Below are 18,863 nucleotides of genomic sequence, written 5' to 3'. Positions count from 1 at the left end.
GAATTGTTAGGTAATCACCAAGTGGTGATAATCACCTCCATTAACAAAAGGAATAATGGATCTAAAGGCTATTCAGCAATTTGGAATGTGGCCACTGGAATGGGTGGAGTAAAACACCATTAACAATTGCAAATACAGAGTGCCCCTTGATCATTCTATGGAGTCTCCTGAGCATTTCCTACAATACATTCACTGCGGCGTATAGAATATATATATTTTTTTATAGGCCAATATGTATTTCATATCCATTGAGTTACAATTGCAATTACATAGTGCTCCTTGATTTCTTTGCATATAATTTCTCTAACCACCTTCCTTGACATTTCCTACAATACATTCACCGCGGCGTATAGAACAGTTTTTCTTTTATAGGCCAATATGTATTTCATATGCATTGAGTTACATTATGGCCAATGGGGTGGGCGCAGTAAAACACCAGCAACAATTGCAAATACACAGTGCCCCTTGATTTCTTTGCATATAATCAATCTATAGAGTCTCCTGAACATTTCCTACAATACATTCACTGCGGCGTATAGAATAGTTTTTTTTATAGGCCAATTTGTATTTCATATCCACTGAGTTGCATTGTGGCCAATGGGATGAGCGCAGTAAAATGCCAGCAACAATTGCAAATACAGAGTGCCCCTTGATTTCTTTGCATATAATTACTCTATCCACCTTCCTTGACATTTCCTACAATACATTTACCGCGGCGTATAGATTCTTTTTTTTTTTTTATAGGCCAATATGTATTTCATATGCATTGAGTTACATTATGGCCAATGGGGTGGGCGCAGTAAAACACCAGCAACAATTGCAAATACACAGTGCCCCTTGATTTCTTTGCATATAATCAATCTATAGAGTCTCCTGAACATTTCCTACAATACATTCACTGCGGCGTATAGAATAGTTTTTTTTATAGGCCAATTTGTATTTCATATCCACTGAGTTGCATTGTGGCCAATGGGATGAGCGCAGTAAAATGCCAGCAACAATTGCAAATACAGAGTGCCCCTTGATTTCTTTGCATATAATTACTCTATCCACCTTCCTTGACATTTCCTACAATACATTTACCGCGGCGTATAGATTCTTTTTTTTTTTTTATAGGCCAATATGTATTTCATATGCATTGAGTTACATTATGGCGTATAGAATAGTTTTTTTTTTATAGGCAAATATGTATTTCATATCCATTGAGTTGCATTGTGGCCAATGGGATGAGCACAGTAAAATGCCAGCAACAATTGCAAATACACAGTGCCCTTTGATTTCTTTGCAGATAATCAATCTATAGAGTATCCTGAACATTTCCTACAATACATTCACTGCGGCGTATAGAACAGTTTTTTTTATAGGCCAATATATATTTCATATGCATTGAGTTACATTATGGCCAGTGGGGTGGGCGGAGTAAAACACCAGCAACAATTGCAATTACATAGTGCTCCATGATTTCTTTGCATATAATTTCTCTAACCACCTTCCTTGACATTTCCTACAATACATTCACCGCGGCGTATAGAACAGTTTTTCTTTTATAGGCCAATATGTATTTCATATGCATTGAGTTACATTATGGCCAATGGGGTGGGCGGAGTAAAACACCAGCAACAATTGCAAATACACAGTGCCCTTTGATTTCTTTGCAGATAATCAATCTATAGAGTATCCTGAACATTTCCTACAATACATTCACTGCGGCGTATAGAACAGTTTTTTTTATAGGCCAATATATATTTCATATGCATTGAGTTACATTATGGCCAGTGGGGTGGGCGGAGTAAAACACCAGCAACAATTGCAATTACATAGTGCTCCATGATTTCTTTGCATATAATTTCTCTAACCACCTTCCTTGACATTTCCTACAATACATTCACCGCGGCGTATAGAACAGTTTTTCTTTTATAGGCCAATATGTATTTCATATGCATTGAGTTACATTATGGCCAATGGGGTGGGCGGAGTAAAACACCAGCAACAATTGCAAATACACAGTGCCCCTTGATTTCTTTGCATATAATCAATCTATAGAGTCTCCTGAACATTTCCTACAATACATTCACTGCGGCGTATAGAATAGTTTTTTTTATAGGCCAATTTGTATTTCATATCCACTGAGTTGCATTGTGGCCAATGGGATGAGCGCAGTAAAATGCCAGCAACAATTGCAAATACAGAGTGCCCCTTGATTTCTTTGCATATAATTACTCTATCCACCTTCCTTGACATTTCCTACAATACATTTACCGCGGCGTATAGATTCTTTTTTTTTTTTTATAGGCCAATATGTATTTCATATGCATTGAGTTACATTATGGCGTATAGAATAGTTTTTTTTTTATAGGCAAATATGTATTTCATATCCATTGAGTTGCATTGTGGCCAATGGGATGAGCACAGTAAAATGCCAGCAACAATTGCAAATACACAGTGCCCTTTGATTTCTTTGCAGATAATCAATCTATAGAGTATCCTGAACATTTCCTACAATACATTCACTGCGGCGTATAGAACAGTTTTTTTTTATAGGCCAATATATATTTCATATGCATTGAGTTACATTATGGCCAGTGGGGTGGGCGGAGTAAAACACCAGCAACAATTGCAATTACATAGTGCTCCATGATTTCTTTGCATATAATTTCTCTAACCACCTTCCTTGACATTTCCTACAATACATTCACCGCGGCGTATAGAACAGTTTTTCTTTTATAGGCCAATATGTATTTCATATGCATTGAGTTACATTATGGCCAATGGGGTGGGCGGAGTAAAACACCAGCAACAATTGCAAATACACAGTGCCCCTTGATTTCTTTGCATATAATCAATCTATAGAGTCTCCTGAACATTTCCTACAATACATTCACTGCGGCGTATAGAATAGTTTTTTTTATAGGCCAATTTGTATTTCATATCCACTGAGTTGCATTGTGGCCAATGGGATGAGCGCAGTAAAATGCCAGCAACAATTGCAAATACAGAGTGCCCCTTGATTTCTTTGCATATAATTACTCTATCCACCTTCCTTGACATTTCCTAAAATACATTTACCGCGGCGTATAGATTCTTTTTTTTTTTTTATAGGCCAATATGTATTTCATATGCATTGAGTTACATTATGGCGTATAGAATAGTTTTTTTTTATAGGCAAATATGTATTTCATATCCATTGAGTTGCATTGTGGCCAATGGGATGAGCACAGTAAAATGCCAGCAACAATTGCAAATACACAGTGCCCCTTGATTTCTTTGCATATAATCATTCTATAGAGTCTGGCCAGTGGGGTGGGCGGAGTAAAACACCAGCAACAATTGCAAATACACAGTGCCCCTTGATTTCTTTGCATGTAATTACTCTATCCAACTTCCTTGACATTTCCTACAATACATTCACCGTGTCGTATAGAACATTCTTTTTTTTCATAGGCCAATATGTATTTCATATGCATTGAGTTACATTATGGCGTATAGAATAGTTTTTTTTTATAGGCAAATATGTATTTCATATCCATTGAGTTGCATTGTGGCCAATGGGATGAGCACAGTAAAATGCCAGCAACAATTGCAAATACACAGTGCCCCTTGATTTCTTTGCATATAATCAATCTATAGAGTCTCCTGAACATTTCCTACAATACATTCACAGCGGCGTATAGAATAGTTTTTTTTTATTGGCCAATTTTTATTTCATATCCATTGAGTTGCATTGTGGCCAATGGGATGACCGCAGTAAAATGCCAGCAGCAATTGCAAATACACAGTGCCCCTTGATTTCTTTGCATATAATCATTCTATAGAGTCTGGCCAGTGGGGTGGGCGGAGTAAAACACCAGCAACAATTGCAAATACACAGTGCCCCTTGATTTCTTTGCATGTAATTACTCTATCCAACTTCCTTGACATTTCCTACAATACATTCACCGTGTCGTATAGAACATTCTTTTTTTTCATAGGCCAATATGTATTTCATATGCATTGAGTTACATTATGGCGTATAGAATAGTTTTTTTTTTTTTATAGGCCAATATGTATTTCATATGCATTGAGTTACATTATGGCCAATGGGGTGGGCGGAGTAAAACACCAGCAACAATTGCAAATACACAGTGCCCCTTGATTTCTTTGCATATAATTACTCTATCCACTCTCCTGAACATTTCCTACAATAGATTCACGACGGCGTATAGAACAGTTTTTTTTTATAGGCCAATATATATTTCATATGCATTGAGTTACATTATGGCCAATTGGGTGGGTGGAGTAAAACACCAGCAACAATTGCAAATACAGAGTGCCCCTTGATTTCTTTGCATATAATTACTCTATCCACCTTCCTTGACATTTCCTACAATACATTCACCGTCGTATAGAACATTCTTTTTTTTTCATAGGCCAATATGTATTTCATATGCTCAGTGTAGCCTCTTTGAAGTGGATGTCGTGGTCTGTGTCTCCCTCTCCTGGCTCTATTTGGAACATACTCTAAGTGCTGTCTGCCACAGTGTGCATGGAGGTGAACAGGCCTAGACTTGATTCCCAGTGAGCAGAGTATGGCCTACACAGGGCTGCCTACCTGCCTGCCAGCCTGCCTGCTGTAGATGTAGTGATTGTATGAGTTAGTGAACTGTTATAAGCTGTTGTAACCAATGAAACAAAATATTAAATGTTTGTAATATGAGCTGAAACTGAAGGAGCAAGTAGGAGAATAGGAAACCCTGTTTAAGCAGTTGCCGGGGAGAGAAAGATTTAGTATGTCTTTCTTTTGAGAAACAGGACACAGGTTAGAGACACACAGACATAGTCTGACAGGCCAGACAGAAACCAGGAGGGGACAAGAAGATGTTTGCGTTTGTCCTTATAAGGAATAGAACTGGAACTGGACCAATAGCACACTTGTTTTGTGAATTTAACGACTCTATCTTTTGGGCGTAGTAGAAGTATAAAGTGATCTGTTGAATGTTGATCCTTAGACATTGTGACACGTGTCTCCAGAAGCTTCTGTAATAAATGGACATATGATACGGTAATTGACCTGACTCCTGGTGTTTTATTCTCCTTTCCAACAAACCAACTCGGGGAAGTGTTAGACTTCAACAATTTTGGGGGCTCGTCCGGGATTGGAAAGAGGAGAAGGAATTCGATCTGGTCCAGACAACCTACGCAGGTTCCGAGCCGGCTCATGATAAAGGTAAGCACAGCCTGTTATATCTAAATCTGCATATTGGCTGTGAACTAAATTGTGGACCTGTGAAAAACGTAGTGGGACTGGTTTAAATTCAGGGGGTCAGAGGAACGGTCTGTGAGTTAGAGTCTCACTATAAGTCGGGTTAGAGGCCCGTTACCGGTGTGTGAGTTAGAGTCTCACTGTAAGTCGGGTTAGAGGCCCGTTAATGGTGTGTGAGTTAGAGTCTCACTGTAAGTCGGGTTAGAGGCCCGTTACCGGTGTGTGAGTTAGAGTCTCACTGTAAGTCGGGTTAGAGGCCCGTTAATCGTTCTAGGGTTGACCACTCTACGCCACTTCCCGACGGGGATGGTGGAGAGTTGCAAGTTAGAGTCTTGGCAACCAGTCGGGTTAGAGGCCCGAGGACTTAGGGGCACCTCGAAATACTTATTGTGTGTAAAGGTTCAGCTGGGTTAGAGGCCCAGGGAGTTCGGAACTCCCCGAATTTATAAGAGAACTGGGTTTAAGTCCCAAAAAGTGTTGGGTCAGGGACCCGTTAATCATTTGTTAATTATTCTGAGTCTGGGACTCACAGTAACGTAAGTCAGGTTGAAATGGACGGGGAGTTTGAGAGAGAAGTTGATGACGATGGGTGGGGTCCAGGCACGGGAAAGTGGAAACAATTGGGGATACAGGTGGCAAATGTAATGACTGTTGTAGGCAGGATGGACCCAATTCAGAAAGAAAAAGAAGGGATAGAAGAGAAATTGCGACAAGTGGTGAGTGAGGCAGAATTAAGGATGGAGGAAAGGAGACCATTACATGTTATTTTGTGGAATAAGGAGGAGTGTTCCAAAAATCGAGAGAGTTAGAGACAAGAAGGAAACAGCAAATTTGGTCAAGAGAGGGAGATATAGAGAAAAGGAGAAGGAATGGGAAAAGCACAGAAAAGAATGGTGTAAATTAGCAGTGTGGTGTCAGGGCGTAGACCATTTGAACAAAGAGAAAAAAGGACAGAAAATTGAGGAGAAAAAGGGAGGAGAGATAGAACCCCCAGCATATGAAGATGACCCGGCGGTGCTTGGTACAGACCGGGCACCATTATATCCAGTGTTACGTTTACAGAGTGGTATATTGTCTTTAGACACACAGAATAGCAAGCCCATAACTCAAGTCACAGGAAAGCAAGATAAGAGAAAGTTGAGTAGGAAGGCAGAGTCAGAGAGCGAAACAGACACTGAGGGGGAGGTGAAACCGTTCAAGGCAAGGGCAGTAAGAGAGTACGGGAGATACGAAGAAAGGAGCGAGAAGGGGAGGCGACTAGGAAATAATAAACAGGATGGGATTACAGGGGCCATAAAGAGAAGGTCAGGCCGTACTAAAGGCAGGTTAGGTGAGGACTAAAAGTCGGGGTCGGACGATAGTGACACAGTGAGAAGGACCAGAACTAGGCAGAACAAAGGAAATTCATATAGAGGACGGGTGGTACTCACGGGCAATGCAGTAGGGAGATGGACTGACTCAGACGAAGACCCCGACACAGACAGTAGTGGAGATGGGAGTAAGGGAGACGTAGACGTATACCCTCTGCCGCGTACGTCCCCACCAGAACATAAACTACACCATGACGCAGTAGAATCAACTCAAAAGACGCAAAATAAAATGTATACGCGGTCACAAGCAGGGGAAGCTGGGTGTGCTGGGTTTAAGCTGCCTCTCTTTAGAGTGGGAGGCGGCGAACCGCGATATAAACCATTGGGCTTGGGGAGACGTACAGGCATTGGTAGATAAATTACCCCCGATGGGAGAGGGAGGTGGACTATGGTTGTCACAATTTGATAAACTCACAGCTGGTCAAATGTTGGCACTGGGGGACTGGAGGGCAGTAGCCGCCCGAGCCGTGTCCGCCCAGGCTATGACTGAGATAGAAAAAGGGGCCGCCACTAGGCGGAGCCCTGATAACACCCCTTTCAGTCAGGTGGTCGGGCGCATAGCCACGGCCCTGAGGGAACTATTTCCCTTGCCCGCTGGGGCCCCGATGCCCAAGTTACCTTGGGAAAAAGAGCAACACCCTAGACAGTATCTAGAAGCATGTAAAGACACATGGGCCAAACACACAGGGCACCACCCGGCGGAAGGGGGGTCTGCAGCAGGAGTGGTTTAGAAGGGCGGTCTTAGAGGGACTTCCAGAGAAAATAAAAGAGGCAATGATGGCAAATCCTGACTTGCCGGGTAGTGAATCACATGTATGGGAAAGACACATAGTGCATCATTTACAGAGGGCTAAAGATGAGGAGACAGAGAAAGACAAACAGATACAGGGACTGAAAGGGAGCCTGCTTTACAGCTGGGTGAAGCCAAAGGGAGGCTCAATGAAGGGAAAAAGAAACACAGACAGGTGGCAGCCCTAGGCTCAGGAGAACCTGACACACCCGATTTATACCCTGTTCCCACATGGGCACCCCAACCTCACGGTGGCCGGGGGGCATTCACTGCACCCTATCGACCAGGGACTCCGAGGTGAGGTTATGGTAGGGGGAGGGGGCGGGGTAGAGGCAGAGGGGCTCCAGGAGCCCAAGTCCCATACGGAGCCTGCTTTACGTGTGGTGACCCGAACCACTGGTCCAGAGAGTGCCCACAGAACACTGCAGGGGGCAGAGGATACCCAAACCAAGGGGCAGCTCCAGTTCCCAACCCACACGCCGTCCCACCACCTAGCGCACCTGGACAATACCCACTCTCTTATGAGGGAGGGTGGGACCAGGCGTGACGGTCTACAGGGAGGGGAGGGGAAAGCGGGAGAAGGGCAGACCCTATGCTGTCCCTGAATGTCGACGGGAAGGACTTCCCCTTTCTGGTTGACACAGGTGCCCCTTTTTCCACCATCACCGCCCCTCCCGTCACAGGACTACTATCCTCCAAGACAGTGGAAGTTGTGGGGTTTGAAGGAGTGAGACAGACTTTGCCAGGGACATTTCCTCTTAAAACGATACTGGGTAAACAGGCCCTCAGCCATCCGTATGTGGTGTCGACAAACACACCAGTGAACTTATTGGGGAGAGACTTGTTGATAAAACTGGGGGCTAATATCTTATGTTCTCCAGATGGACTAACTGTCACGTTACCAGACGGGACATCGGCGGTGTGCGGACCTGAAACCGCACGCAAAGGGCAGTACCTGGTACAACCGGTGAAGGGTGAAATAGCATAGATATACTGGGGACTATTGACACCGGAAAAGCCGGAACAAACAGGGTATTTTGTCCCAGTACTTCAAATGGAGGCCGTGGATCTCCCTCCTCGAACCGTACTTTCCTCCGCCAGACCCCCCACATGTAACCCTATTTTATGATCGTGTATAGAGAGGGGTTTGGGGATGTAGTGTGTGGGGACACGTGGCAGGTCGGGTCTAAATTCATATATGTAGGCCCTGAAGGGGTAGCGGCAGATGGACAATTGACAGAGGAGCAGGATCAGTGGTAAATGATGGCGGAGGAGTCCGTCTCGCATGTGTCACTGGCCCTGCATCCTAAACACCAAGCAAAAGACCTGGGGCCCATGGTTAAAAGGGCGGTCGAATGCTCTGATTGGACACTCACTCAGGCGCCAAACGTATGGTACTCACCCAGCTGTAAGACGTATCGTTTAGAAGCACCAGGGACGGATTGGGTATGTTTAGAGCGAAGGGAGATAACTCGGGATCATGGGAGGGAAAAGATGGATCACCCTGTAGCCACAGCCAGTCTTAATGAGTTACCTGACTCACTGTGGTCCAAGGGCCCCACGGACGTGGGGCTCACCGATTGCCCACCAGTCACCTTTAAAATCAGCCCGGGAGAGCCCATATGGCTGCCCCAATACCCACACAAACCAGAGACAGAGGAAGGGTTGGATGTGACATTGAATGGTTTGTGGCCCACAGGGGTGTTAGAGGAGTCAGGTTCCGCGTGCAACACGCCTATCCTCCCGGTAGAAAAGAAAGGGACAGGGAAATACCGTATGGCCCATGATCTCAGAGCTATTAACAACATCTTACTCACACCCACTATACCGGTACCTAACCCGTATGTAGCACTCACTAATTTGACCCCGGATCAAAAATGGTTCACCTGCATTGACCTGGCTAACGTTTTTTTCTGTCTCCCACTAGCAGAGGAACTTCGTGAAATCCTGTCAATCATTCTTTTAGGACATGTCCACACACTCTATAAAAGGCCCAAATTCAAACTGCCAATAGGCTTACGGCCACACCTCCCTGGAGCACGCCCGATCTCGTCTGATCTCGGAAGCTAAGCAGGGTCGGGCCCGGTTAGTACTTGGATGGGAGACCGCCTGGGAATACCAGGTGCTGTAAGCCTTTTTGATTGGGGTCAATTAATTTGTGAAAAAAATCCTGTCAATCATTCTTTTAGGACATGTCCACACACTCTATAAAAGGCCCAAATTCAAACTGTCCAATAGGCTTACGGCCACACCTCCCTGAGCACGCCCGATCTCGTCTGATCTCGGAAGCTAAGCAGGGTCGGGCCCGGTTAGTACTTGGATGGGAGACCGCCTGGGAATACCAGGTGCTGTAAGCCTTTTTGATTGGGGTCAATTAATTTGTGAAAAAAATCCTGTCAATCATTCTTTTAGGACATGTCCACACACTCTATAAAAGGCCCAAATTCAAACTGTCAATAGGCTTACGGCCACACCTCCCTGAGCACGCCCGATCTCGTCTGATCTCGGAAGCTAAGCAGGGTCGGGCCCGGTTAGTACTTGGATGGGAGACCGCCTGGGAATACCAGGTGCTGTAAGCCTTTTTGATTGGGGTCAATTAATTTGTGAAAAAAATCCTGTCAATCATTCTTTTAGGACATGTCCACACACTCTATAAAAGGCCCAAATTCAAACTGCCAATAGGCTTACGGCCACACCTCCCTGAGCACGCCCGATCTCGTCTGATCTCGGAAGCTAAGCAGGGTCGGGCCCGGTTAGTACTTGGATGGGAGACCGCCTGGGAATACCAGGTGCTGTAAGCCTTTTTGATTGGGGTCAATTAATTTGTGAAAAAAATCCTGTCAATCATTCTTTTAGGACATGTCCACACACTCTATAAAAGGCCCAAATTCAAACTGTCAATAGGCTTACGGCCACACCTCCCTGAGCACGCCCGATCTCGTCTGATCTCGGAAGCTAAGCAGGGTCGGGCCCGGTTAGTACTTGGATGGGAGACCGCCTGGGAATACCAGGTGCTGTAAGCCTTTTTGATTGGGGTCAATTAATTTGTGAAAAAAATCCTGTCAATCATTCTTTTAGGACATGTCCACACACTCTATAAAAGGCCCAAATTCAAACTGTCAATAGGCTTACGGCCACACCTCCCTGAGCACGCCCGATCTCGTCTGATCTCGGAAGCTAAGCAGGGTCGGGCCCGGTTAGTACTTGGATGGGAGACCGCCTGGGAATACCAGGTGCTGTAAGCCTTTTTGATTGAGGTCAATTAATTTTTGAAAAAAATCCTGTCAATCATTCTTTTAGGACATGTCCACACACTCTATAAAAGGCCCAAATTCAAACTGTCAATAGGCTTACGGCCACACCTCCCTGAGCACGCCCGATCTCGTCTGATCTCGGAAGCTAAGCAGGGTCGGGCCCGGTTAGTACTTGGATGGGAGACCGCCTGGGAATACCAGGTGCTGTAAGCCTTTTTGATTGGGGTCAATTAATTTGTGAAAAAAATCCTGTCAATCATTCTTTTAGGACATGTCCACACACTCTATAAAAGGCCCAAATTCAAACTGTCAATAGGCTTACGGCCACACCTCCCTGAGCACGCCCGATCTCGTCTGATCTCGGAAGCTAAGCAGGGTCGGGCCCGGTTAGTACTTGGATGGGAGACCGCCTGGGAATACCAGGTGCTGTAAGCCTTTTTGATTGGGGTCAATTAATTTGTGAAAAAAATCCTGTCAATCATTCTTTTAGGACATGTCCACACACTCTATAAAAGGCCCAAATTCAAACTGTCAATAGGCTTACGGCCACACCTCCCTGAGCACGCCCGATCTCGTCTGATCTCGGAAGCTAAGCAGGGTCGGGCCCGGTTAGTACTTGGATGGGAGACCGCCTGGGAATACCAGGTGCTGTAAGCCTTTTTGATTGGGGTCAATTAATTTGTGAAAAAAATCCTGTCAATCATTCTTTTAGGACATGTCCACACACTCTATAAAAGGCCCAAATTCAAACTGTCAATAGGCTTACGGCCACACCTCCCTGAGCACGCCCGATCTCGTCTGATCTCGGAAGCTAAGCAGGGTCGGGCCCGGTTAGTACTTGGATGGGAGACCGCCTGGGAATACCAGGTGCTGTAAGCCTTTTTGATTGAGGTCAATTAATTTGTGAAAAAAATCCTGTCAATCATTCTTTTAGGACATGTCCACACACTCTATAAAAGGCCCAAATTCAAACTGTCAATAGGCTTACGGCCACACCTCCCTGAGCACGCCCGATCTCGTCTGATCTCGGAAGCTAAGCAGGGTCGGGCCCGGTTAGTACTTGGATGGGAGACCGCCTGGGAATACCAGGTGCTGTAAGCCTTTTTGATTGGGGTCAATTAATTTGTGAAAAAAATCCTGTCAATCATTCTTTTAGGACATGTCCACACACTCTATAAAAGGCCCAAATTCAAACTGTCAATAGGCTTACGGCCACACCTCCCTGAGCACGCCCGATCTCGTCTGATCTCGGAAGCTAAGCAGGGTCGGGCCCGGTTAGTACTTGGATGGGAGACCGCCTGGGAATACCAGGTGCTGTAAGCCTTTTTGATTGGGGTCAATTAATTTGTGAAAAAAATCCTGTCAATCATTCTTTTAGGACATGTCCACACACTCTATAAAAGGCCCAAATTCAAACTGTCAATAGGCTTACGGCCACACCTCCCTGAGCACGCCCGATCTCGTCTGATCTCGGAAGCTAAGCAGGGTCGGGCCCGGTTAGTACTTGGATGGGAGACCGCCTGGGAATACCAGGTGCTGTAAGCCTTTTTGATTGGGGTCAATTAATTTGTGAAAAAAATCCTGTCAATCATTCTTTTAGGACATGTCCACACACTCTATAAAAGGCCCAAATTCAAACTGTCAATAGGCTTACGGCCACACCTCCCTGAGCACGCCCGATCTCGTCTGATCTCGGAAGCTAAGCAGGGTCGGGCCCGGTTAGTACTTGGATGGGAGACCGCCTGGGAATACCAGGTGCTGTAAGCCTTTTTGATTGGGGTCAATTAATTTGTGAAAAAAATCCTGTCAATCATTCTTTTAGGACATGTCCACACACTCTATAAAAGGCCCAAATTCAAACTGTCAATAGGCTTACGGCCACACCTCCCTGAGCACGCCCGATCTCGTCTGATCTCGGAAGCTAAGCAGGGTCGGGCCCGGTTAGTACTTGGATGGGAGACCGCCTGGGAATACCAGGTGCTGTAAGCCTTTTTGATTGGGGTCAATTAATTTGTGAAAAAAATCCTGTCAATCATTCTTTTAGGACATGTCCACACACTCTATAAAAGGCCCAAATTCAAACTGTCAATAGGCTTACGGCCACACCTCCCTGAGCACGCCCGATCTCGTCTGATCTCGGAAGCTAAGCAGGGTCGGGCCCGGTTAGTACTTGGATGGGAGACCGCCTGGGAATACCAGGTGCTGTAAGCCTTTTTGATTGGGGTCAATTAATTTGTGAAAAAAATCCTGTCAATCATTCTTTTAGGACATGTCCACACACTCTATAAAAGGCCCAAATTCAAACTGTCAATAGGCTTACGGCCACACCTCCCTGAGCACGCCCGATCTCGTCTGATCTCGGAAGCTAAGCAGGGTCGGGCCCGGTTAGTACTTGGATGGGAGACCGCCTGGGAATACCAGGTGCTGTAAGCCTTTTTGATTGGGGTCAATTAATTTGTGAAAAAAATCCTGTCAATCATTCTTTTAGGACATGTCCACACACTCTATAAAAGGCCCAAATTCAAACTGTCAATAGGCTTACGGCCACACCTCCCTGAGCACGCCCGATCTCGTCTGATCTCGGAAGCTAAGCAGGGTCGGGCCCGGTTAGTACTTGGATGGGAGACCGCCTGGGAATACCAGGTGCTGTAAGCCTTTTTGATTGGGGTCAATTAATTTGTGAAAAAAATCCTGTCAATCATTCTTTTAGGACATGTCCACACACTCTATAAAAGGCCCAAATTCAAACTGTCAATAGGCTTACGGCCACACCTCCCTGAGCACGCCCGATCTCGTCTGATCTCGGAAGCTAAGCAGGGTCGGGCCCGGTTAGTACTTGGATGGGAGACCGCCTGGGAATACCAGGTGCTGTAAGCCTTTTTGATTGGGGTCAATTAATTTGTGAAAAAAATCCTGTCAATCATTCTTTTAGGACATGTCCACACACTCTATAAAAGGCCCAAATTCAAACTGTCCATAGGCTTACGGCCACACCTCCCTGAGCACGCCCGATCTCGTCTGATCTCGGAAGCTAAGCAGGGTCGGGCCCGGTTAGTACTTGGATGGGAGACCGCCTGGGAATACCAGGTGCTGTAAGCCTTTTTGATTGGGGTCAATTAATTTGTGAAAAAAATCCTGTCAATCATTCTTTTAGGACATGTCCACACACTCTATAAAAGGCCCAAATTCAAACTGTCAATAGGCTTACGGCCACACCTCCCTGAGCACGCCCGATCTCGTCTGATCTCGGAAGCTAAGCAGGGTCGGGCCCGGTTAGTACTTGGATGGGAGACCGCCTGGGAATACCAGGTGCTGTAAGCCTTTTTGATTGGGGTCAATTAATTTGTGAAAAAAATCCTGTCAATCATTCTTTTAGGACATGTCCACACACTCTATAAAAGGCCCAAATTCAAACTGTCAATAGGCTTACGGCCACACCTCCCTGAGCACGCCCGATCTCGTCTGATCTCGGAAGCTAAGCAGGGTCGGGCCCGGTTAGTACTTGGATGGGAGACCGCCTGGGAATACCAGGTGCTGTAAGCCTTTTTGATTGGGGTCAATTAATTTGTGAAAAAAATCCTGTCAATCATTCTTTTAGGACATGTCCACACACTCTATAAAAGGCCCAAATTCAAACTGTCAATAGGCTTACGGCCACACCTCCCTGAGCACGCCCGATCTCGTCTGATCTCGGAAGCTAAGCAGGGTCGGGCCCGGTTAGTACTTGGATGGGAGACCGCCTGGGAATACCAGGTGCTGTAAGCCTTTTTGATTGGGGTCAATTAATTTGTGAAAAAAATCCTGTCAATCATTCTTTTAGGACATGTCCACACACTCTATAAAAGGCCCAAATTCAAACTGTCAATAGGCTTACGGCCACACCTCCCTGAGCACGCCCGATCTCGTCTGATCTCGGAAGCTAAGCAGGGTCGGGCCCGGTTAGTACTTGGATGGGAGACCGCCTGGGAATACCAGGTGCTGTAAGCCTTTTTGATTGGGGTCAATTAATTTGTGAAAAAAATCCTGTCAATCATTCTTTTAGGACATGTCCACACACTCTATAAAAGGCCCAAATTCAAACTGTCAATAGGCTTACGGCCACACCTCCCTGAGCACGCCCGATCTCGTCTGATCTCGGAAGCTAAGCAGGGTCGGGCCCGGTTAGTACTTGGATGGGAGACCGCCTGGGAATACCAGGTGCTGTAAGCCTTTTTGATTGGGGTCAATTAATTTGTGAAAAAAATCCTGTCAATCATTCTTTTAGGACATGTCCACACACTCTATAAAAGGCCCAAATTCAAACTGTCCATAGGCTTACGGCCACACCTCCCTGAGCACGCCCGATCTCGTCTGATCTCGGAAGCTAAGCAGGGTCGGGCCCGGTTAGTACTTGGATGGGAGACCGCCTGGGAATACCAGGTGCTGTAAGCCTTTTTGATTGGGGTCAATTAATTTGTGAAAAAAATCCTGTCAATCATTCTTTTAGGACATGTCCACACACTCTATAAAAGGCCCAAATTCAAACTGTCAATAGGCTTACGGCCACACCTCCCTGAGCACGCCCGATCTCGTCTGATCTCGGAAGCTAAGCAGGGTCGGGCCCGGTTAGTACTTGGATGGGAGACCGCCTGGGAATACCAGGTGCTGTAAGCCTTTTTGATTGGGGTCAATTAATTTGTGAAAAAAATCCTGTCAATCATTCTTTTAGGACATGTCCACACACTCTATAAAAGGCCCAAATTCAAACTGTCAATAGGCTTACGGCCACACCTCCCTGAGCACGCCCGATCTCGTCTGATCTCGGAAGCTAAGCAGGGTCGGGCCCGGTTAGTACTTGGATGGGAGACCGCCTGGGAATACCAGGTGCTGTAAGCCTTTTTGATTGGGGTCAATTAATTTGTGAAAAAAATCCTGTCAATCATTCTTTTAGGACATGTCCACACACTCTATAAAAGGCCCAAATTCAAACTGTCCATAGGCTTACGGCCACACCTCCCTGAGCACGCCCGATCTCGTCTGATCTCGGAAGCTAAGCAGGGTCGGGCCCGGTTAGTACTTGGATGGGAGACCGCCTGGGAATACCAGGTGCTGTAAGCCTTTTTGATTGGGGTCAATTAATTTGTGAAAAAAATCCTGTCAATCATTCTTTTAGGACATGTCCACACACTCTATAAAAGGCCCAAATTCAAACTGTCAATAGGCTTACGGCCACACCTCCCTGAGCACGCCCGATCTCGTCTGATCTCGGAAGCTAAGCAGGGTCGGGCCCGGTTAGTACTTGGATGGGAGACCGCCTGGGAATACCAGGTGCTGTAAGCCTTTTTGATTGGGGTCAATTAATTTGTGAAAAAAATCCTGTCAATCATTCTTTTAGGACATGTCCACACACTCTATAAAAGGCCCAAATTCAAACTGTCAATAGGCTTACGGCCACACCTCCCTGAGCACGCCCGATCTCGTCTGATCTCGGAAGCTAAGCAGGGTCGGGCCCGGTTAGTACTTGGATGGGAGACCGCCTGGGAATACCAGGTGCTGTAAGCCTTTTTGATTGGGGTCAATTAATTTGTGAAAAAAATCCTGTCAATCATTCTTTTAGGACATGTCCACACACTCTATAAAAGGCCCAAATTCAAACTGTCAATAGGCTTACGGCCACACCTCCCTGAGCACGCCCGATCTCGTCTGATCTCGGAAGCTAAGCAGGGTCGGGCCCGGTTAGTACTTGGATGGGAGACCGCCTGGGAATACCAGGTGCTGTAAGCCTTTTTGATTGGGGTCAATTAATTTGTGAAAAAAATCCTGTCAATCATTCTTTTAGGACATGTCCACACACTCTATAAAAGGCCCAAATTCAAACTGTCAATAGGCTTACGGCCACACCTCCCTGAGCACGCCCGATCTCGTCTGATCTCGGAAGCTAAGCAGGGTCGGGCCCGGTTAGTACTTGGATGGGAGACCGCCTGGGAATACCAGGTGCTGTAAGCCTTTTTGATTGGGGTCAATTAATTTGTGAAAAAAATCCTGTCAATCATTCTTTTAGGACATGTCCACACACTCTATAAAAGGCCCAAATTCAAACTGTCAATAGGCTTACGGCCACACCTCCCTGAGCACGCCCGATCTCGTCTGATCTCGGAAGCTAAGCAGGGTCGGGCCCGGTTAGTACTTGGATGGGAGACCGCCTGGGAATACCAGGTGCTGTAAGCCTTTTTGATTGGGGTCAATTAATTTGTGAAAAAAATCCTGTCAATCATTCTTTTAGGACATGTCCACACACTCTATAAAAGGCCCAAATTCAAACTGTCAATAGGCTTACGGCCACACCTCCCTGAGCACGCCCGATCTCGTCTGATCTCGGAAGCTAAGCAGGGTCGGGCCCGGTTAGTACTTGGATGGGAGACCGCCTGGGAATACCAGGTGCTGTAAGCCTTTTTGATTGGGGTCAATTAATTTGTGAAAAAAATCCTGTCAATCATTCTTTTAGGACATGTCCACACACTCTATAAAAGGCCCAAATTCAAACTGTCAATAGGCTTACGGCCACACCTCCCTGAGCACGCCCGATCTCGTCTGATCTCGGAAGCTAAGCAGGGTCGGGCCCGGTTAGTACTTGGATGGGAGACCGCCTGGGAATACCAGGTGCCGTAAGCCTTTTTGATTGGGGTCAATTAATTTGTGAAAAAAATCCTGTCAATCATTCTTTTAGGACATGTCCACACACTCTATAAAAGGCCCAAATTCAAACTGTCAATAGGCTTACGGCCACACCTCCCTGAGCACGCCCGATCTCGTCTGATCTCGGAAGCTAAGCAGGGTCGGGCCCGGTTAGTACTTGGATGGGAGACCGCCTGGGAATACCAGGTGCTGTAAGCCTTTTTGATTGGGGTCAATTAATTTGTGAAAAAAATCCTGTCAATCATTCTTTTAGGACATGTCCACACACTCTATAAAAGGCCCAAATTCAAACTGTCAATAGGCTTACGGCCACACCTCCCTGAGCACGCCCGATCTCGTCTGATCTCGGAAGCTAAGCAGGGTCGGGCCCGGTTAGTACTTGGATGGGAGACCGCCTGGGAATACCAGGTGCTGTAAGCCTTTTTGATTGGGGTCAATTAATTTGTGAAAAAAATCCTGTCAATCATTCTTTTAGGACATGTCCACACACTCTATAAAAGGCCCAAATTCAAACTGTCAATAGGCTTACGGCCACACCTCCCTGAGCACGCCCGATCTCGTCTGATCTCGGAAGCTAAGCAGGGTCGGGCCCGGTTAGTACTTGGATGGGAGACCGCCTGGGAATACCAGGTGCTGTAAGCCTTTTTGATTGGGGTCAATTAATTTGTGAAAAAAATCCTGTCAATCATTCTTTTAGGACATGTCCACACACTCTATAAAAGGCCCAAATTCAAACTGTCAATAGGCTTACGGCCACACCTCCCTGAGCACGCCCGATCTCGTCTGATCTCGGAAGCTAAGCAGGGTCGGGCCCGGTTAGTACTTGGATGGGAGACCGCCTGGGAATACCAGGTGCTGTAAGCCTTTTTGATTGGGGTCAATTAATTTGTGAAAAAAATCCTGTCAATCATTCTTTTAGGACATGTCCACACACTCTATAAAAGGCCCAAATTCAAACTGTCAATAGGCTTACGGCCACACCTCCCTGAGCACGCCCGATCTCGTCTGATCTCGGAAGCTAAGCAGGGTCGGGCCCGGTTAGTACTTGGATGGGAGACCGCCTGGGAATACCAGGTGCTGTAAGCCTTTTTGATTGGGGTCAATTAATTTGTGAAAAAAATCCTGTCAATCATTCTTTTAGGACATGTCCACACACTCTATAAAAGGCCCAAATTCAAACTGTCAATAGGCTTACGGCCACACCTCCCTGAGCACGCCCGATCTCGTCTGATCTCGGAAGCTAAGCAGGGTCGGGCCCGGTTAGTACTTGGATGGGAGACCGCCTGGGAATACCAGGTGCTGTAAGCCTTTTTGATTGGGGTCAATTAATTTGTGAAAAAAATCCTGTCAATCATTCTTTTAGGACATGTCCACACACTCTATAAAAGGCCCAAATTCAAACTGTCAATAGGCTTACGGCCACACCTCCCTGAGCACGCCCGATCTCGTCTGATCTCGGAAGCTAAGCAGGGTCGGGCCCGGTTAGTACTTGGATGGGAGACCGCCTGGGAATACCAGGTGCTGTAAGCCTTTTT

At 46.1% G+C, this 18,863-nt stretch overlaps 43 non-coding genes across 43 annotated transcripts; all 43 read left to right on the top strand.

Moving 5' to 3' along the window:
* The first annotated feature begins 9,413 nt into the window (after positions 1–9,413).
* On the top strand, positions 9,414–9,533 carry LOC114830192. Its single transcript, XR_003777917.2, has one exon. It is a non-coding gene; the product is annotated as a 5S ribosomal RNA (ribosomal RNA).
* Positions 9,534–9,637: 104 nt separating this feature from the next.
* On the top strand, positions 9,638–9,756 carry LOC114830182. Its single transcript, XR_003777907.2, has one exon. It is a non-coding gene; the product is annotated as a 5S ribosomal RNA (ribosomal RNA).
* A 103-nt stretch (positions 9,757–9,859) lies between these two features.
* LOC114830185 lies at positions 9,860–9,978 on the top strand. Its single transcript, XR_003777910.2, has one exon. It is a non-coding gene; the product is annotated as a 5S ribosomal RNA (ribosomal RNA).
* A 103-nt stretch (positions 9,979–10,081) lies between these two features.
* On the top strand, positions 10,082–10,200 carry LOC117593850. Its single transcript, XR_004575299.1, has one exon. It is a non-coding gene; the product is annotated as a 5S ribosomal RNA (ribosomal RNA).
* A 103-nt stretch (positions 10,201–10,303) lies between these two features.
* Positions 10,304–10,422, top strand: LOC117593849. Its single transcript, XR_004575298.1, has one exon. It is a non-coding gene; the product is annotated as a 5S ribosomal RNA (ribosomal RNA).
* Positions 10,423–10,525: 103 nt separating this feature from the next.
* On the top strand, positions 10,526–10,644 carry LOC117593848. Its single transcript, XR_004575297.1, has one exon. It is a non-coding gene; the product is annotated as a 5S ribosomal RNA (ribosomal RNA).
* Positions 10,645–10,747: 103 nt separating this feature from the next.
* Positions 10,748–10,866, top strand: LOC117593847. The gene has a single exon (XR_004575296.1). It is a non-coding gene; the product is annotated as a 5S ribosomal RNA (ribosomal RNA).
* A 103-nt stretch (positions 10,867–10,969) lies between these two features.
* On the top strand, positions 10,970–11,088 carry LOC117593846. The gene has a single exon (XR_004575295.1). It is a non-coding gene; the product is annotated as a 5S ribosomal RNA (ribosomal RNA).
* Positions 11,089–11,191: 103 nt separating this feature from the next.
* Positions 11,192–11,310, top strand: LOC117593844. The gene has a single exon (XR_004575293.1). It is a non-coding gene; the product is annotated as a 5S ribosomal RNA (ribosomal RNA).
* Positions 11,311–11,413: 103 nt separating this feature from the next.
* LOC117593843 lies at positions 11,414–11,532 on the top strand. Its single transcript, XR_004575292.1, has one exon. It is a non-coding gene; the product is annotated as a 5S ribosomal RNA (ribosomal RNA).
* A 103-nt stretch (positions 11,533–11,635) lies between these two features.
* LOC117593842 lies at positions 11,636–11,754 on the top strand. The gene has a single exon (XR_004575291.1). It is a non-coding gene; the product is annotated as a 5S ribosomal RNA (ribosomal RNA).
* Positions 11,755–11,857: 103 nt separating this feature from the next.
* Positions 11,858–11,976, top strand: LOC117593841. The gene has a single exon (XR_004575290.1). It is a non-coding gene; the product is annotated as a 5S ribosomal RNA (ribosomal RNA).
* Positions 11,977–12,079: 103 nt separating this feature from the next.
* LOC117593840 lies at positions 12,080–12,198 on the top strand. Its single transcript, XR_004575289.1, has one exon. It is a non-coding gene; the product is annotated as a 5S ribosomal RNA (ribosomal RNA).
* A 103-nt stretch (positions 12,199–12,301) lies between these two features.
* On the top strand, positions 12,302–12,420 carry LOC117593839. Its single transcript, XR_004575288.1, has one exon. It is a non-coding gene; the product is annotated as a 5S ribosomal RNA (ribosomal RNA).
* Positions 12,421–12,523: 103 nt separating this feature from the next.
* LOC117593838 lies at positions 12,524–12,642 on the top strand. The gene has a single exon (XR_004575287.1). It is a non-coding gene; the product is annotated as a 5S ribosomal RNA (ribosomal RNA).
* Positions 12,643–12,745: 103 nt separating this feature from the next.
* Positions 12,746–12,864, top strand: LOC117593837. The gene has a single exon (XR_004575286.1). It is a non-coding gene; the product is annotated as a 5S ribosomal RNA (ribosomal RNA).
* A 103-nt stretch (positions 12,865–12,967) lies between these two features.
* On the top strand, positions 12,968–13,086 carry LOC117593836. The gene has a single exon (XR_004575285.1). It is a non-coding gene; the product is annotated as a 5S ribosomal RNA (ribosomal RNA).
* A 103-nt stretch (positions 13,087–13,189) lies between these two features.
* Positions 13,190–13,308, top strand: LOC117593835. The gene has a single exon (XR_004575284.1). It is a non-coding gene; the product is annotated as a 5S ribosomal RNA (ribosomal RNA).
* A 103-nt stretch (positions 13,309–13,411) lies between these two features.
* LOC117593833 lies at positions 13,412–13,530 on the top strand. Its single transcript, XR_004575282.1, has one exon. It is a non-coding gene; the product is annotated as a 5S ribosomal RNA (ribosomal RNA).
* Positions 13,531–13,633: 103 nt separating this feature from the next.
* On the top strand, positions 13,634–13,752 carry LOC117593832. Its single transcript, XR_004575281.1, has one exon. It is a non-coding gene; the product is annotated as a 5S ribosomal RNA (ribosomal RNA).
* A 103-nt stretch (positions 13,753–13,855) lies between these two features.
* Positions 13,856–13,974, top strand: LOC117593831. Its single transcript, XR_004575280.1, has one exon. It is a non-coding gene; the product is annotated as a 5S ribosomal RNA (ribosomal RNA).
* A 103-nt stretch (positions 13,975–14,077) lies between these two features.
* On the top strand, positions 14,078–14,196 carry LOC117593830. The gene has a single exon (XR_004575279.1). It is a non-coding gene; the product is annotated as a 5S ribosomal RNA (ribosomal RNA).
* A 103-nt stretch (positions 14,197–14,299) lies between these two features.
* LOC117593829 lies at positions 14,300–14,418 on the top strand. The gene has a single exon (XR_004575278.1). It is a non-coding gene; the product is annotated as a 5S ribosomal RNA (ribosomal RNA).
* Positions 14,419–14,521: 103 nt separating this feature from the next.
* Positions 14,522–14,640, top strand: LOC117593828. The gene has a single exon (XR_004575277.1). It is a non-coding gene; the product is annotated as a 5S ribosomal RNA (ribosomal RNA).
* A 103-nt stretch (positions 14,641–14,743) lies between these two features.
* On the top strand, positions 14,744–14,862 carry LOC117593827. The gene has a single exon (XR_004575276.1). It is a non-coding gene; the product is annotated as a 5S ribosomal RNA (ribosomal RNA).
* A 103-nt stretch (positions 14,863–14,965) lies between these two features.
* LOC117593826 lies at positions 14,966–15,084 on the top strand. Its single transcript, XR_004575275.1, has one exon. It is a non-coding gene; the product is annotated as a 5S ribosomal RNA (ribosomal RNA).
* Positions 15,085–15,187: 103 nt separating this feature from the next.
* Positions 15,188–15,306, top strand: LOC117593825. The gene has a single exon (XR_004575274.1). It is a non-coding gene; the product is annotated as a 5S ribosomal RNA (ribosomal RNA).
* A 103-nt stretch (positions 15,307–15,409) lies between these two features.
* Positions 15,410–15,528, top strand: LOC117593824. Its single transcript, XR_004575273.1, has one exon. It is a non-coding gene; the product is annotated as a 5S ribosomal RNA (ribosomal RNA).
* Positions 15,529–15,631: 103 nt separating this feature from the next.
* LOC117593822 lies at positions 15,632–15,750 on the top strand. Its single transcript, XR_004575271.1, has one exon. It is a non-coding gene; the product is annotated as a 5S ribosomal RNA (ribosomal RNA).
* A 103-nt stretch (positions 15,751–15,853) lies between these two features.
* LOC117593821 lies at positions 15,854–15,972 on the top strand. The gene has a single exon (XR_004575270.1). It is a non-coding gene; the product is annotated as a 5S ribosomal RNA (ribosomal RNA).
* A 103-nt stretch (positions 15,973–16,075) lies between these two features.
* LOC117593820 lies at positions 16,076–16,194 on the top strand. The gene has a single exon (XR_004575269.1). It is a non-coding gene; the product is annotated as a 5S ribosomal RNA (ribosomal RNA).
* A 103-nt stretch (positions 16,195–16,297) lies between these two features.
* On the top strand, positions 16,298–16,416 carry LOC117593819. Its single transcript, XR_004575268.1, has one exon. It is a non-coding gene; the product is annotated as a 5S ribosomal RNA (ribosomal RNA).
* Positions 16,417–16,519: 103 nt separating this feature from the next.
* LOC117593818 lies at positions 16,520–16,638 on the top strand. Its single transcript, XR_004575267.1, has one exon. It is a non-coding gene; the product is annotated as a 5S ribosomal RNA (ribosomal RNA).
* A 103-nt stretch (positions 16,639–16,741) lies between these two features.
* Positions 16,742–16,860, top strand: LOC117593817. The gene has a single exon (XR_004575266.1). It is a non-coding gene; the product is annotated as a 5S ribosomal RNA (ribosomal RNA).
* A 103-nt stretch (positions 16,861–16,963) lies between these two features.
* LOC117593816 lies at positions 16,964–17,082 on the top strand. Its single transcript, XR_004575265.1, has one exon. It is a non-coding gene; the product is annotated as a 5S ribosomal RNA (ribosomal RNA).
* A 103-nt stretch (positions 17,083–17,185) lies between these two features.
* On the top strand, positions 17,186–17,304 carry LOC117593811. Its single transcript, XR_004575260.1, has one exon. It is a non-coding gene; the product is annotated as a 5S ribosomal RNA (ribosomal RNA).
* A 103-nt stretch (positions 17,305–17,407) lies between these two features.
* On the top strand, positions 17,408–17,526 carry LOC117593814. The gene has a single exon (XR_004575263.1). It is a non-coding gene; the product is annotated as a 5S ribosomal RNA (ribosomal RNA).
* A 103-nt stretch (positions 17,527–17,629) lies between these two features.
* Positions 17,630–17,748, top strand: LOC117593813. The gene has a single exon (XR_004575262.1). It is a non-coding gene; the product is annotated as a 5S ribosomal RNA (ribosomal RNA).
* A 103-nt stretch (positions 17,749–17,851) lies between these two features.
* On the top strand, positions 17,852–17,970 carry LOC117593812. The gene has a single exon (XR_004575261.1). It is a non-coding gene; the product is annotated as a 5S ribosomal RNA (ribosomal RNA).
* Positions 17,971–18,073: 103 nt separating this feature from the next.
* On the top strand, positions 18,074–18,192 carry LOC117593851. Its single transcript, XR_004575300.1, has one exon. It is a non-coding gene; the product is annotated as a 5S ribosomal RNA (ribosomal RNA).
* A 103-nt stretch (positions 18,193–18,295) lies between these two features.
* On the top strand, positions 18,296–18,414 carry LOC117593845. The gene has a single exon (XR_004575294.1). It is a non-coding gene; the product is annotated as a 5S ribosomal RNA (ribosomal RNA).
* A 103-nt stretch (positions 18,415–18,517) lies between these two features.
* Positions 18,518–18,636, top strand: LOC117593834. Its single transcript, XR_004575283.1, has one exon. It is a non-coding gene; the product is annotated as a 5S ribosomal RNA (ribosomal RNA).
* A 103-nt stretch (positions 18,637–18,739) lies between these two features.
* LOC117593823 lies at positions 18,740–18,858 on the top strand. Its single transcript, XR_004575272.1, has one exon. It is a non-coding gene; the product is annotated as a 5S ribosomal RNA (ribosomal RNA).
* Positions 18,859–18,863: the final 5 nt, after the last annotated feature.

Source organism: Esox lucius, chromosome 23 (assembly GCF_011004845.1).
Source record: "Esox lucius isolate fEsoLuc1 chromosome 23, fEsoLuc1.pri, whole genome shotgun sequence".
In the NCBI taxonomy this organism is placed as follows: domain Eukaryota; kingdom Metazoa; phylum Chordata; class Actinopteri; order Esociformes; family Esocidae; genus Esox; species Esox lucius.
The sequence above is the reverse complement of the archived record's forward strand: the minus strand, read 5'-3'. Positions and strand labels throughout refer to the sequence as shown.